The sequence below is a fragment of the Acanthopagrus latus genome, chromosome 8, assembly GCF_904848185.1.
Source record: "Acanthopagrus latus isolate v.2019 chromosome 8, fAcaLat1.1, whole genome shotgun sequence".
Taxonomy (NCBI): domain Eukaryota; kingdom Metazoa; phylum Chordata; class Actinopteri; order Spariformes; family Sparidae; genus Acanthopagrus; species Acanthopagrus latus.
In genome coordinates, this window is record NC_051046.1 from 19,162,756 (window position 1) to 19,178,064 (window position 15,309).

The window sequence follows — 15,309 nt, forward strand, 5'->3', positions numbered from 1 at the left end:
ATTAGACTGGACTAGTATAAACTAGATTAAGATAGATTAGAAAAAAGAAAGAATGTGACTTCAACCTAAAAGGAAAATCCGATTTCCGCAAAGAGGATAAAATGAAAAAAAACACAACAAACAAATAATAATAATCTGTTGTTTCCACTTTGGTCCTCAAAGACAAAAATAGCCTGTATGGTTACACCAAACACAATGAAAACACTGTAAAAATATAAATGCAAGGCACTAGCTTTTGAATCATTAGCTACTAAACACCATCAACCAATATAAAACATATCAGGATAGAGATTGTATCTGTAATGTCCTGTATCAAAACTTTTCAGAGAAACATTCTTATTGGTAGAGTTTATTATAATACCTGCCTAATCTGGACAAATGACAATGATACCACTCAAGACTTTCATCTATGTCAAAATTTCATTTTTCTGGATGTGATTTTGCTTTTAAAAAGACCAACTGAAGGCAGTGCTCAGTCCCACAGTTTATCTTCAGCCTTGAAAGTGGAGATACGGATGTGCTGGAGGAAAACATTTTTACTTCTGTTTGTTGAATCTCTCTGCTGGCTGAGAGCGGCAGCAGATCTCTCCATGACTGTTTTTCTTACAGAGAAGCTGTTTTGATGAGAGGAGACTGTGAGACTGGAGAAGGACCTCCACAGCAACCTCAGCTACATCAATTAATTTTTTTTAACTATCTGAAGTCACTTTCATTCCCAATCTGAGGACTGCACGGCTGCCTGGAAGAATAATGAGCGGCTGACTCTGCCACGGGTTTACTTCGACTACCAGCATAACAATCCACTGCAGGAAGTGTAAACAATCTTCCCTCTGCTCACCAGATCAATTGTAATTTTGTTCCTGAAGTCGATTTGCCTCTCATATCCCTCTTTTTCTTCAGCTAGTGTATTTATCGAACCCCTGCCTGCATGTAGAAGGTTAAATCAAATCTCATTTTCTGACTGAGATCATAATGTATGATGTACATTGTTTCATAAAAAAACCCTGTTTTTTCCTTCCCTTGTGGGATTGGAGCCGACACTTTTCTCGTTCAAAGACTCTGTTGAGTTGATGCTGATGCAGTTGATGATGGTCTGGTGCTCCAGTGCGATACTTTTTTTCTCAGATGAAGAAAGCCTGAAGTCTCATAAAAGATTTAAAAATCCCAATAAACCACATTCTGAGTAGAAATGGCAAAAACAAACAACTAGAAAGGCACTCAGTAGAGCGTATACCTCCACTAAGGCCCAGCAGTTCCCTTATGTACTTGCTTGTAGATACCAGCCACCCAAATAAACCCAATTTTTTATTTTAAGCCAAAACAAGATCCGTTCCTAACCCTAACCAAACGGTTTTGTTGCCTTAACTTAACAAGACTATAAGCACAGCACCGTCACAACATTATAGAAAATTTAATGTAAGAAAAAGTAAAATTTGCAACAAAAACAACATATCTGTGTTAACTGTACTTAGTAATTTGCCACATTTATTCTATTAAATTAGTTGCTAAACAGCACCAACAATGGACGACTCAGAAATATCTGCTGTTTCGTTCGGTGCCTGGTCTTGTTTTTGGCTGGGATGGTAGAAAACAACACTCAGATGTTTTTTGTCGCATGTTGCCGCCTTCCACGATGATCAAAAGCTTCTGTCAGGAAACTATGAAAATGGGTCCCCCAAAGGTGGGGACACCTGGCAAGCCTGCCGCCTTCAGAGGAGACAAGCTCAGCTTATTAAGACTTGAGGAGCTGTGTGCTGAATATAGCTGCCTGCAGGGACATTTTAAGCACCATCACCTTACACATAACTCAAAAGCGATTTCGAACAAAGCTCACAAAAAGTTGCTGACAATTTGAGTACAATCCACTTTATGTTATGCGTTCCTGCTAAAGCTGACAGACGGAAAATGTCTGCTGCTGTAATATGTCTATTTGACAATGCACAACATTGTTTGCTTTCATGTTCTACTTTTTTTTTTGCACAGTTTTGTTGAGTTTGGTTATTCAATGGAGAGGCTGGAAATCTAAAGTGTATTTTGTCCATTTTTAAGGCCGCTGGGAGGAATGTCATCACTGCACTGAAAGTGTACAGGGCAAACTCAGTTTCCTTTTGAGACTTTAGCTGTGAACTAATTCCACAGAAGTACGTGGCCTTTGAAAGCTGTTTTATTCATGGAGCTTGAAGGCCAAATCAAACATCCTCGGAGACAACAAACTAAAGTTACATTCAATCAATGGTTACAGACTTTAAAGACTAGTGATGCCTGAAGAGGCTGTTATGGTTCACTGAAGGACAACTGTTAAACAGTGTACAGAATAAAGACTGATATTGTATTTTGTACATCGATTATATATATTGATGTAACATCTACTGCATGACTGCATGAGCCGTTTCAGCCAAGTGTCACTAAACTAAATATGTTGCGGCTTATCACAGTGCACTAGGTTTAGGGCAGAAAGCATTATTCGAAAATGCCTTAGCCCCAGGCTAAGAGAGCTTTCCCATCAGCCCTATCCCGTCCCAATCCTAAGTGAGCTAACCCACATTTACCCTTGGGTTTGTTGGCCCTGTCCTGGAGCACTGTTAGCCTCGAGTCTGTGGGGTTGCCCCTTAACACAGACAAAAAGCAGGGCCAAAAGGTCCCAGTGTGAAACAGAGATAACATAAATAATGGACTTTGAGTCATGCTCCTCTTGTCCAATCACATGGCTTCCTCCACACGTTATTACAGTACACATTTACTTTATGTTTACATTGTTGACATTTTGCTATGATATACACAAAAAGGGACTCAAATGCATGACTAAAATGCAGGTTTATAAACCAAAAGCCAGCTTTATGAACTGACAAAGATAGGGAAAGACATAGACTTAAATAAACAAGGGAGTGAAGACTAATAAAAGACAGATGAAACTTATAGGGCAATCATAAAATGTGGGAATAAATGGTAACTGGAATGTAACACATGACAATAAAAATACCCAAATAAAACAGGAAACAACTAACCAAGAAACCCATGACACTTATTAAACGGATACCGCCAACATTCAAATGACTTAAAGCAATAATATTTCAGGAAATTACTTTAAAAAAATCTAACTGATTGCAGGTGGAAACAGCTTTGTTCCTATGTTTGTAGTCGGAAGCTTCCATTCAAGACAAACTAAATGGAACATACGATAGAGGAAAATTTTTCCACCAGTTGTAAGCGAAGCTTGTTGAGGCAGATTTCAATAGGACACTTGACTCAAAGAAAATAAACTCAAAGAAAAGTTAAAAAATGAAAGGAATGCAAAGAGGTCTAGCAGAAGGATGCATCATACAGGGCTACAAGAATCACGTCTCCTCTATTATGGTCTCTATCATGGGGGGCAGGCCAAATGTCAAGACCTCAGACTCAGCGAGCAAAAACTCCCTGACCATAGATAATAAAGAGCTGGGGAGAGAGCAGGTTGAAGACGGAGATGAGTCAATTGCAGAGAGGGAAAGAATGGATGCTGTGACTGAAGGAGCCTCATCATCAAAAGCTTAAAACAGTCAGGTAGATCAGATCACATACTGTGCACGCACCACATCCATTCTGACTTCACAACACGTGCTCAGGGAACTACACACACGACTTTTCATCAATAGTTTAGCCTTGATGTTGAACTGAGGCAGAAAATATCCATGTTGCCTCATCTTTTATGGATTAATATCTTTTTAATTTTCTATACTAAATAAATCATTATTTTTCTCTTGATGTAACTATAAAATGAGGGAGTATGAGTCACTTTCATTCAGAATTTGATTAACCATAAATGATTTTACATTCATATTTAAATGAAAAATCCCTGTCTAGGTCATTGACATTGTAGTGTAGGAATAGAGTATTTAAAAAAAACTCACTAGTCCAGATCTAACCAGCCACTTAAGAGCCAAATTAAAAAGGGTACATTTTAGGTATTCATGTGTATATTTTTATCAATAGTAATTCAATTATTTTTTCATATATAAACTATAAATCACAGCTATATTGGACAATAAACTTCAAGGGTTAAACTGAACAAACAACCATGTCTCTTTACCATCAAAACATCAAGTAGGTGTGAGTGCTTCCTTGACTCAAACTGAGTTTTAATTTAGAGGTGCTCTTCGGATAGGGATTCATTTAGACATACAGTTCACAAGAAAACTACAAGGCAGTCTATTTGAAACCTATCACAATGCATTTATTGTCACAGCATGGTAATGTCAGATGGTCAGGGACTCCCCGGTGAAGGCTTGATGCTGAAATGCATCAGAGTTCGGTGAGTGCCTTGGGAGTGTGCTTGTGCTTTTTATTTCCATATTTTGACTGTTGAATTTGTTAAAACTGCCTTTCAAGAAGCATGTCAAACATGTTGACATAGTCCTCTTAATTAAAAAAAAAAGAAATGGTTTCATTTTTGGTTTCTGTGTGAGATTTATTGTTCTCATAGCTAACGTGCTAACATGGAAGCACTATCTGACGCTCAAGGAGCTTTATTTCCCTCTTAGATTCATTTTATTTGAAGAAATTGTGTGCAAAGGTGAACAAAATGCAATGGAGAAGTTAACAAAATCTAGCAATGTAGCATCTGCTACGAAACAACAACTGACAATCACAATGGAGAAGAAATGCGGAAATCACACTTCTTCTTCTCAGTATTCCAATGGAAAACAAAAGCATGATGACACAAACCATAGCCACAGCAGGAACAACACTGCTACAGAACAGCACGACTGCAGGGTAGAAATGGAAAAGAAGAAAATTGAATTTGAGAGCTCAAGAGCAGGCGGGCAGGAGTCTGTGATGAAATCTTCTTTGGGATTTGTAAAAAACAAGGTAGAAGCAAGCTCTGAATGTCAAACGCTTATCTGATCCAATCACTGACGGGCTTCAGTTTGTGTCAAAGACGAGGAGCGTATCCTCACTAATTAGTGAAATAATCCCTGATCTGAGTCACCGTCACATGCGCAGCACAGAGCATGTGTTGGGAATTGACTTGTGTGCTCTTCACGGTTCAGCAGGTTGCTGATGTAAACGGAGGATTGATAAGCTCCCGTCTGATTGTCCTTCTGGCTCCAAATTGATGGCACACTTAGTGATTACTGAACTGTTAAACAGCTGATTTGTTTATTGCTCATTAAATACCACAATATTATTGCTTCTTGTGTATCTATACAAATTTGTGTTGGTATAATTTGACTGTTACATTGTTCTGTCGGGATTCTCTTCTGGCAGCTATGTTTGTCTTTTTTAATAATATGATGAGGATTACTATTATTACAGTATTTTTATTGGTAGTAAAAGTAGTATTTAAATATAAATGTTAATATCATTTAATTGAGGTAAAACATAGTATAGTATAGTAAATTACAGTATAGTACAGTATAGTACAGTACAGTATACTACAGTAAAGTATAATACTGTAAAGTACTTCACGATAAGTACTCTTACTTACTTTTGGTACCATTTGCTTTTGTTGCCAATACTTTTACTTTAGTAATATTGTAATACAAGAGTTTTATTACAATGGATTTTGCAATTTATTCTCTGTAACTATTACCAGCTGTCTTACTTTCTGCCATTTCCAGCTGACAATAAACTCACAATTTAGACGATATGGAGCAGAAAATTACAATGGTGATAAATATGTTTTTATGTGTATACAAGGAGCTCGGTAGTTGCTTTTGTCCTTCATAAATCCTTCATATACTGTCACTGATTTGAACACATAAGTCACTTAAGTTTTGAGCTGTTGACCGTATCTCCCCCTCAGTTAAATGGACGTTGTTTTTTCTCCTCGTCCACTCGTCTTCTTCCAGCCCCACATGACTTTGTAATAATTACTTTTGCCAACAGAGGTGAAAGTGGATATTTGAATCATTGGACACGGACACTCAGCTCACCTCTTCTCACATCTGATATCATCATACATCATCATTTGATATCGCCAGGAAAAGTTCACCTTCAGTGTGAAGGTGGATCACACCGTGGAAATGTCTGTTTTCTTCTGATGTGAACTCATTCAAAGAGACAAACACCAGGAAATACTGACTCTGACAATATCATGACTGAAGATTATCATTATTACTTGATAATATAACAAAATTGTAAGTAGATTTCTCTTTGGGACGAGATTAGTGCTGTCAAGTGCAAACCCAAATAGCTGCTTTTTCTGTCTGCTAAGCAGCTTAGCTTTATGACATCTCTGTTAAAGGATAAAGTCGCTGTTTATCAAGCTAGACTTGTAGAAGTGATGTTTCCCCTGATTTATAATTCTGCACAAAATGAGATTTTAAACCACTAAGCTGCAGCTCCTCACTGGGTTTGAACAGTCAGATGTTGACTGTTGTTTGTAAGGCTTTAAAAAACAGAATAGACGTTGTTTTGGATGAAGCTGAAAGCATAACAGTATCTATATGTTCTTGACATTACAAGCAGGTTGCAAACCACATTTTCTAGCAGGTTTTATTGACTCGACTATTCTTGGCTACATGTAATACAGAAAAAAACACTCAATAACCCGACCTGATGGCGAGCATAGTTCACTGTTTTTTTTCACTAGCAGACATAAAGACGTGTGATTGCACAGTGAGCATTGCATTATTGAAAGAGGCTTTTTTATCTGTTTTGAAGGCCTTATAATTGGCCTCGCTGGACTGCTATAATGGAGAAGTTGCAGCAGAGCGATTTTTTTTTGCTTTAAAAAGGTATATGCATCCTCAGCATTGATCATGTGTCTGTTCATCTCTGCATATGTGCATATGTAAAAACTTCAACAATATGTCTCTTTTTAATCAAACATTTTGGTATTATGTTTTTTCAGTTGTTTTTTTTTTTTTTTAACTTCCTTCTTCATTGTGTTACATAGGTTCACATCTACAGGAGCCACTCTCTCCCACAGAAAACACTGCCGCTGAACTGCCTCTTCAGTAGTCCCTCCCTTAATTCTGTGCCACCATGTCACACATTTGCATAATCCATGCCTTTTGTCTTGGTAGAAGTGAATACTGACTGGAAGATGAAAACAGAACAGAGCTGACCAGAGACACTGTGAGCAGTGTTGGATCAGGCATGTGTGAGCTGACCAATCAGAGCAGGCTGGGGGTGGCCTTAAAGAGACAGGAGCTAATTCAGAGTGTTTCATACAGAGTGGGAATACAGTGGTGCAGCACTGGACAATATAAGAAAAATGATGCATTTTTTGAGCATTAAAGGGGCACTATGTAGTTTTGGAATTCAAATTCCTACTCAGAAATGTTTATTTTTTTCCATAACTGAATAAGAACACTGTTGGAGCTAGAAAGTTGGCAGGGTCAACCACATATGAACAAAATAAAACAGTATGAAATTGTGTTGTCCTTTAAGGTCACTTTATTCAGTCACAAAAATAAAGAGAGTTTGTTCATTTAGTTTGTTTAGGCCAGAAAAAAAACTAAGAACCTGAAAATGAGCAGAATATGTCTCCTTCAAGATTAAATAGAACAGAGAAGGAGAAAAAACTTTGATGTTTCACTAGTGCAGTAAACTATGTTGGAATTTACTCAGTTATGACAAAAATATATCACATGCATAGTAATACTTCATTTCTGTCATAGATTTGTCTTTTGAGCAACAACACAAAAAGTCAAAATGTCCTTGAGCAAATATCCTAATAATGTGGACAAATTTGAGCAGTATTTCAGAGGACAAATAGATAAAGTATATGATGAACATACTCTCCAGAATGATTGTCTCTATGGACTATCCACAGAGAATATGACTATAGTTAAGTAAAACTGAAGAACGGACTTGGTTAATAAAAACGCAAGATGAAAATAGCAGCCTCAGAATTGTGGCATTTGGACCCCGACCTATTTGATGAAAGATTTAATGTGATTCACGCCTTCAGATATTTATTTACAGTAGTATGAGCCCTCCCATTGGGGACCAGGTCGGTCAGTGATGTCTTGCTCTTTCCATTGAGCTACACAGCACCAGCAGTTTTTTGGCTTGGAGGTGAGAAATCGAGAGGATTATGTGCTCCGCCTGCCAACACAGTCTTTTGATCAGAGGCCAGGTAATATCAGGCAATCTCCATTAATCCTACCATCTCTATCTCCTCTTAGTTCCCCTTCTCTTCTCGGCCTCCCATCTTACCAGGTTGTTATCAGTCTGAGGGATAATTAAGCCTTGTGGGACGGCTGAAGGCTCTCCTCCTCTAAGTTGTGAAAAGTTAGAGGAAGGCAGATCAAACGCCTTTGAAACACAAGAGATAATAAAAAAAACTAAAAAAAAAAAAAAACCTAATCTACCACAGACAACAGACATATTGCTGAAGATGTGTTGCTCTCCTCTGACTCTCATCTTGTACTTCTAGATAAAAGTTCAGTCAAACTCTGGGCAGAGTTTGAAACCATGACAAACAAATTCACAACTAACAGAAAAACAAGTGACAGTTCGATGTTAAAATTCATTAAAAAGTAGAGTTTTATTCAGTAGGAGTTTTGACATTTGTGCGAGTCACAGGCTGTGATAAAAACTCTACAATACATGTCACAGCACGTTCACATTACATTTAATGAACTGACTTTCATTTCAGAAGGCAGAGGGGATGGTGGTGAAGTTAAAGGCAATAAGGCTGTGAAACCTGAAGCAGAGTTGAGAGCTGAGAGTCTAAGTTGGAGCATTTCCAGCAGTGTTTGTGGAGACCAAAACAAGCTTTTCAAGGCAAAACATGACCTCTTCCTTAACCTAGTCCAAGGGGTTTTTGTGCCTAAACCTGAGCAGACCATTAGCACAGCGTTGTGACAGAAGAGAAATGGAAAAGTCAGCCCATAAAAAAATGTAAAGTTGCAACAGAAAGAAACATCCAGTTTGAACTAATCCATGGTTTTGCTGAAACATACTTTACAAACATTTATTCTGGCGATTGGGTCGATTTTTTTACTCCACTCTTGAGTTATTAAGTCAAGCAGAGGTAGTTGCAATCCTTCTTCATTCAGTACCCGTAAAATAAGGCTGACCCCATGAGTCAGAGATTGGATTCACAGTATCAGACAAAACTTACATAATCAAGCAACACAGTATTTCCCCCCCTCCGGTCTATTCAAGTTTACTTTATGTTAAAACCTCTCCCCTCTATCACTGCGAAAATAGCCAGGGATGTTCACGAGAGAAGTAGATGTGATTTTTCCTACTCAGTTTGGAACGTGAACACATGCTGCACTGAGCCAGGAGCAGCTGTCTAGATGAATCTTTAATGCGTGTGTACGTTAGGGTCTCCACAGCAGATCAGAGCACCAAACCACGGGAAACTTTCTGACTGCTAAAGTTGCTGTCATCTAGAAAAAACACATCCCTCTGAATAATTAATGCTGTGAACTCAACATAAGGGATTTGTCAAAAAAAAGTTAAAAAAAAAAACTCTTCGACTTCTGTTCTGTTACCTTACTTTTAGAAAGTGATATAATGTTTTTTAATGTAGGATCTCTGCTGCTTTTTCTTCGGTTATTCTGATGCCTGAATCACCATTTCACAAGGGTGTTTTTAGATTTTCCATACAGTTAAAGCCGAGAACTGACACATTTAGATGAAATGATGACGCAGACCGACAAGTAATGCTGCTGCTGTTCTGGTGATAGGAGTCACGCGTGTACTAACAATCAAAAAGTGCGATCGCCGCTAATTTGAAAACAATGTGAGAAAACACCTCACAATCTGAACACTGAATACTTAATTCTTACCTGCCTGCCAGTGTGGTCAGGTTGTATGTTGTTTCTGGGAGGGTTCTGTGGACTGGCATGGATCCTTACTGATGAAATGAGAAAGCCTGGAAGAGCAAAAGGCATACAAAGAAAAGGAGAGAGGAATATGTGGTGAGGCATTTAGTTTTGTAGCTCAAAAGACTGTAATGCATTTTCACCCACACACCGTCTAATGAACTGTCTGGCCATTTGATACAGAGGAGTGTGTTTTCAGTAAGACTTAAGTATTAGAGTCGAGCGATGAAAGTGATCTTTTCTGAAAACGCTACATCTGACTTTAGACACAAAAACAACCGGCTCATTGGTGACCAACTCTGTCACATGCTGGCTTGTCAACTCCAAATCTGAGCTACTTTCTATCCTCCGGAAAGGTACATTCAGTACTTGACTGCCTTACAACTATTGCAAGGCCACATTTCCTCCCAAAGTACCACAAACTACCTCTCAGGGAATGAGATTACTTCGGCCCGTTACGGTGTACATTTTAAGTGTTGCGAAGATTGGGCAATTTAGTCCGCCGACATATGAAAAGTGACCCGGACTTCATCATCAGTCCATCTGTTAAATGCTGTTATCTGTAAGTGTTGTTATGTTGAGCCACAATGAAAAAAAAAAAACATCTGAACACCAGGCTAATATGCATTTTTTTTTAAGACTTAATTTACATACATTATATAAGATATTATAACTTCTATCCATTTACATCCATTGCTTTTGCTTTTAATCCATTATTAATTATTTATTGCACAAAAACCTTTTTGGCCTGTATTTCCACCCTGCATTACAATGCACATATGTACTGACATTTGACAAATGAAACTTTGAAAAATTTTGATTTGATTTAGTGTGGCGCTGACAGTCATTCTCTTTTGAAAAAGTAAGTAGTCTTTTAAACTCATGGCATGGGCAGTTGATTTACAGGGGAAGATAACACTGATAACAGTGGAGTAGTGCATGTGAAGCAGCCCAAGCACGGACTGGTAATACTTAAGCTTCTGCAATACATACACTCTTAAAGAAAAGCAAGCGCTGTTTCAAAATGTGTGCGAACGATACAGACAATACATAAATAACAATGACTGACTGCATTTAATGAATGAGCTCTGAGCAGGGAAACTACACCCTCTGCGTGATTGCGGTCATACAACCTACAAACTTGGAGGATTGGCTTACAGCACTTGGATTGTCTCTGATGAACTTCAGTTCTACTTTTTTTTTTTTTTTTTAATAATAACAAAGTTAAAGAAAATCTAAAAGAAATAAAAGGGAAATAACAGGTTGCTCTGGAAGAAAACAAGCAACCTGCGGTAATCTCAGACTAATTTGCCAAATGCGGCATCTGTTTATGGCAGCGGAGCCACGCTTGGATTTCGACTTGGATAGGACGCACCTAACATGTTATGCTGTGTGTTCTGTTCGCTTTCAGTACAAGATGCTAAATTGCAGGAGTGAGAGCGCGTCTGGTTCTTGCGAGGCTGCAGGCTTGATTAAAAGTAAAATCCTGGAGCGAGCAGATGGTGGTGTAGACTTTGCTTGTTTTTTTTTAAAAGTATGCAGTCCACCCACCTTCCATATTTTTCACACTTTATTTTGTCCAAGGGAAAGCTGAAAAGGGGAGAGACCGTCGAAGGCCAAGAAAATAAGAAAACATTCTCTCTATTGTTCCAACATGGATTAGACATTTTTGTTGTGTGTGCGTGTTTTGTAAGTGAAGAGAAACGTCACTTACTAAAAAGGTGGATGATGATTTTGCCAGATGGAAGGTAAATATGTTGATTTTAAATGACTCAGACGTGAACCATGATTTGTCTGACTCTTGAGGTTTACTCACACCGAATAACTGAACGACCCTCCCTCCTCAAGAATAAGAATAACAAGAAGAATTCTAATAAGAATATATCTTACTAATTTGTTTATGCCGCTGCCTGACATTTATTCACTGCCAGTGTTTTTTTCAAACACAGAAGTGCAAACATTTGTCAGAACAGAGAGCTTTGGGACCCAGCGAGCAACGGATGTCATGTAGACGTCTCGGCCAGACGGAGCCCCAATTAAGCCGAGTATCTGTAACCCACTTCCAGCCAAAAGAATCTTAAAACTGTTTGGATGGCGTTTTTAGCTTCTGTGGCTCGGAGCAGGTTGTATCTATATCCTTTATGTTTACAGAGTAGATGACCGTGGAAAAGCTTTGTCCGACGCACATACCTGTCATGATTCGGTGTCTTTTTGGTTTTTTTTTTGGTTTTTTTACACCCCTGCCCTTTTTGTGTCTCTTCTGGCTTTTCAGTGTCTCCTCTGTGATTGTGAAGAAAAGGTCTATACATGTATTATATATCGATGCAGAACTAGCGTTACAGCCAGGCAGCAACTACTGCTGTCAATTGATGTGTCATTTCATGCTACAGTTATGTGAATGGATCCATTTGTGTGTAACTTTCACAGTATTATGACATCTTTATTTTTGCCTTTTTTTTTACAAACAGGTAAGTGTATTGTAATGACATCAGATTTCAATATCTTTTCATTATAATGTTATTAAAGATACCAGGGGTGGCGTGTTATGAAATCCTATACTGCACCAATGAGTATGTAATAGTGTATCGTGAGATGATTCTGTAGCAGGAGCATTATTCGATAGGGGAAACTATGTGTGAGTACCAAAATCTGCTGCCCATGTTTTTTAAAGTACACTTAGATAGACATGTGATAACACTGTGAGAGTTATATACAAATGCATCGATTTGTGTAACGGTATAAAACTCCTGGTTGGGTATCCATGCTCTACCTCACACCTAAGACAAAGTTCAGTGGTAAGGTAAGCACAACACTTTGGTTAGGTTAGGTGTGGAAAAGACTGGGATCGTGCGAGAGACTGAAAAGGGAAACACGCTGTGCCTGGTTGTCAAAGTCAGTTTTGAGAATTGTAATATTTAATATATCAGAGCAGCTTGACAGAGACTGAAAATCTTGTCTCTCACTGACCTTTGGTTTGACTTCTCACCTTGCTGCAGTGATGTGCATCGCTGGGTACAGTTGTGAGCGAATAAAAGCACAAGATTTGAGAGTAGACGGGGACACACCCAGATGCACAACACCAATTTTGACAGCATAAAGCCAGACTTCTCGTCAAGGTCAGATTTTGGGCTGTCAAGTGGACTTGTGCCTTTAGCTTTGAGCAATGTACATAACAAGGTCTCCTGGTTGCCAAAGTTTCTGGGCTATGGCAAAAGCAGCGGGAGCCGTGCACATGAAACCAGGGCTGAGAGTTTTAAAAAATGACCGTGTTCCAACACAACTGTCCCTGCATGCTCTTAAAGCTTTACTTCTCCAATTTACTTTTGTGCTTGCTCAATAGTTTGGACGTAAAAAGAAAACGTTGATGATTTGTAAGTCTACCTGCCTCGGCACAAGTTGTTAAATTTGTTTACAAGCTGGATCGCTGCGCCCTCGCATTGTTTCTGCCTGTTTATTGATCCTTGAGTCTGAGCTATTTCAGCCGGATACTGAAACTTGAATTTAAAAGAAGGTGGTTAAGGTTTTGAAAAGACCGAGGCGACCCACTCAGTCAGAGCGAGAAAAACATCATCAAACCTAATCTAAACCTAACATGTCAGTGACACTTTCTCTTCCCACAGAGAACAGGAATGAGGTCAGTCCAGGTAAGAGCCGCGTTCCTTTATTGATTCTCAGTATAAAGTCTATACCAATCACAACAGAGGGGCTGGAGTTAAAGAGAAGCAGACAAATCAATGAGAGAGATCTTTAAGCTACAGGATAACAGCGATGTAGAGAAAAGGGAATGGAGATCGATAAACGAGAGATGACCCTAATATTTTGTACATTCAATCAAAGCCCGTGTCGAGGACTACTTTGTGGGCCAGCCAGCAAAGACAAAAATATCCTCTGGACTTGTCCTTTACAGAGAGAGAGAGAGTGATGGAGGTCCTCGCTGACGGTAAATCCAGCCAGCAATAAATGTAATTTCTAATTTTAAGAGGTCCATTAATTCTTGTCCAGTACCTGTGCCAGTAGTAGTTTTGATGGGGGTCATGACGAGGGCTAACATTAATAACAACTGCCATATTACAGCTGGATGTGGTTGGCGACAGCGTCCCATTTTGACAGTGTCCTCTCGGATATAACATATGATACCATTAGGCGCCATTATAGGTCAAACCCCACGCAAACACAGCTGGGCTGATGGGGAGCAACAGTAAATCACTCTAATCCAACGGTGAGATGAAGGCAGGTTATTCCCACATCGCTGAGGGGACGGGGATTTGTGTCACAAGCTGAGCTGCGGTTTACCAGCTTGAGTCATGATGAAAGCTGTGATAGAGCTCAGCTGTCATTCAGGAGGGCTGAGCCACAAATCTGCGATCACCTGCCTTCTCTACACCTCCGAACACCACCGACCGCACGCTTCAGTCAGCGTGGACGTGACGGGATGCCCCGGGGGGAAAGATCCGGCTCTTAAGCCAGTGTGGCAAACAGAATCCGGGATGCACACATTTTTATACAAGCTGTGTTACGAAAGCAAAACACAACCCAAAAAAAGAAAGAAAAAAAAAAAATTGCAGTGTACAATCTGACATGCAGCCAGAGCTTATTTGCGCAGGATTATCTTTTTTCTTTCTCAGCTCTCGAATAGATCGGGATGATCACCGCTGATGCTGTAACCCTCCTGGTCCCTCAAGCAGAGATTTGACTCATCTCCCTCTCATCCTCTTCCAACCCTCGGTCCCAGTGAGCCCGCCTGTCAATACACAGACACTAAACGCTGCTCAGACTGTCAGAGAGGAGCCGCAGCATGCCTCGCGCACTTTACACAGTCCCACTGTACCGCCTGCGTGAGCACAAACTATCCTTCCACTGCAAGGAGAAATTTAAAGAATGGAGCCTATAGGAGGGGGTGCACGGAGGGAAAGGAGAAGTAAAACTGAACAAGGCAGAAACTCTGTGGAAGTTGTTCACTTTTTCCTCACAGACGACAGAGATGTAAAAGCAGATAAGAGGATAAAACAGAGAGAGATGCAGAGTGAGCTTACCTGCCCACAGTGCAGACACACACACAGGTCTGTGGCTCTCCACCGCTGCTCCGTGCCGCTCCACTCACCTAAATCACTTCCATGACTCACGCAGAGGGAAGATAACCGGCTCTCAGGAAGAGTGGAGTAAACACACGTTGCGCAGGCTGGCAGGGCGCTCGCTCTCGCTGCAGAGCTGCTATCTCTCATCCTTGTTTCTCCTCCTCTGTCTCTTTCTTTGATCTCTCCCTCTCTCTCTCTCTGTCTCTCTGTCTCTCTCTCTCTCTCTGTCTCTCTCTCTCTCTCTATCCGGCAGTGCCCCCCTCTCTCTCCATCTCTGCCACCCCCTCACTCTCCACCACAAGGTGTCACAAACAGAGTGTGTCTGCACCCACTGCCTCTTATTGGCTCTCACTTCTCGCTCTTCCTCGCTCTGCCCCAACACCCTCCCCGCCACCTCTCCCTCTCCCTCTCCCTCACTCTCTCCCTCTCTCTCTCTGTTCGGATTGTCTGCCTTAAAGAGGCAATGC

General features: G+C 40.0%; 2 protein-coding genes across 7 annotated transcripts in view; both read right to left on the reverse strand.

Moving 5' to 3' along the window:
• LOC119024189 (alpha-1,3-mannosyl-glycoprotein 4-beta-N-acetylglucosaminyltransferase C-like) overlaps window positions 1-15,309 on the reverse strand; it is a 51,846-nt gene that overhangs the window by 23,702 nt on the left and 12,835 nt on the right. For 3 of the 5 annotated variants that reach the window (XM_037106713.1, XM_037106715.1, XM_037106717.1), the window contains one exon: window positions 9,732-9,817. The gene's annotated coding sequence lies outside the window, so the exon portion shown is untranslated. Of the gene's footprint in view, window positions 1-9,731; window positions 9,818-14,800; window positions 15,051-15,309 lie in introns of those variants that run through there. The other 2 variants (XM_037106716.1, XM_037106714.1) reach the window with 2 other exon arrangements.
• Window positions 8,458-15,309, reverse strand: part of borcs5 (BLOC-1 related complex subunit 5) — a 37,649-nt gene continuing 30,797 nt past the window's right edge. Inside the window, exons 6-7 of one of the 2 annotated variants that reach the window (XR_005076416.1) lie at window positions 9,732-9,817; window positions 8,458-8,767 (exon numbers count right to left, since the gene is read on the reverse strand). The gene's annotated coding sequence lies outside the window, so the exon portion shown is untranslated. Of the gene's footprint in view, window positions 9,330-9,731; window positions 9,818-15,309 lie in introns of both variants that reach the window. The other variant, XR_005076414.1, reaches the window with a different exon arrangement.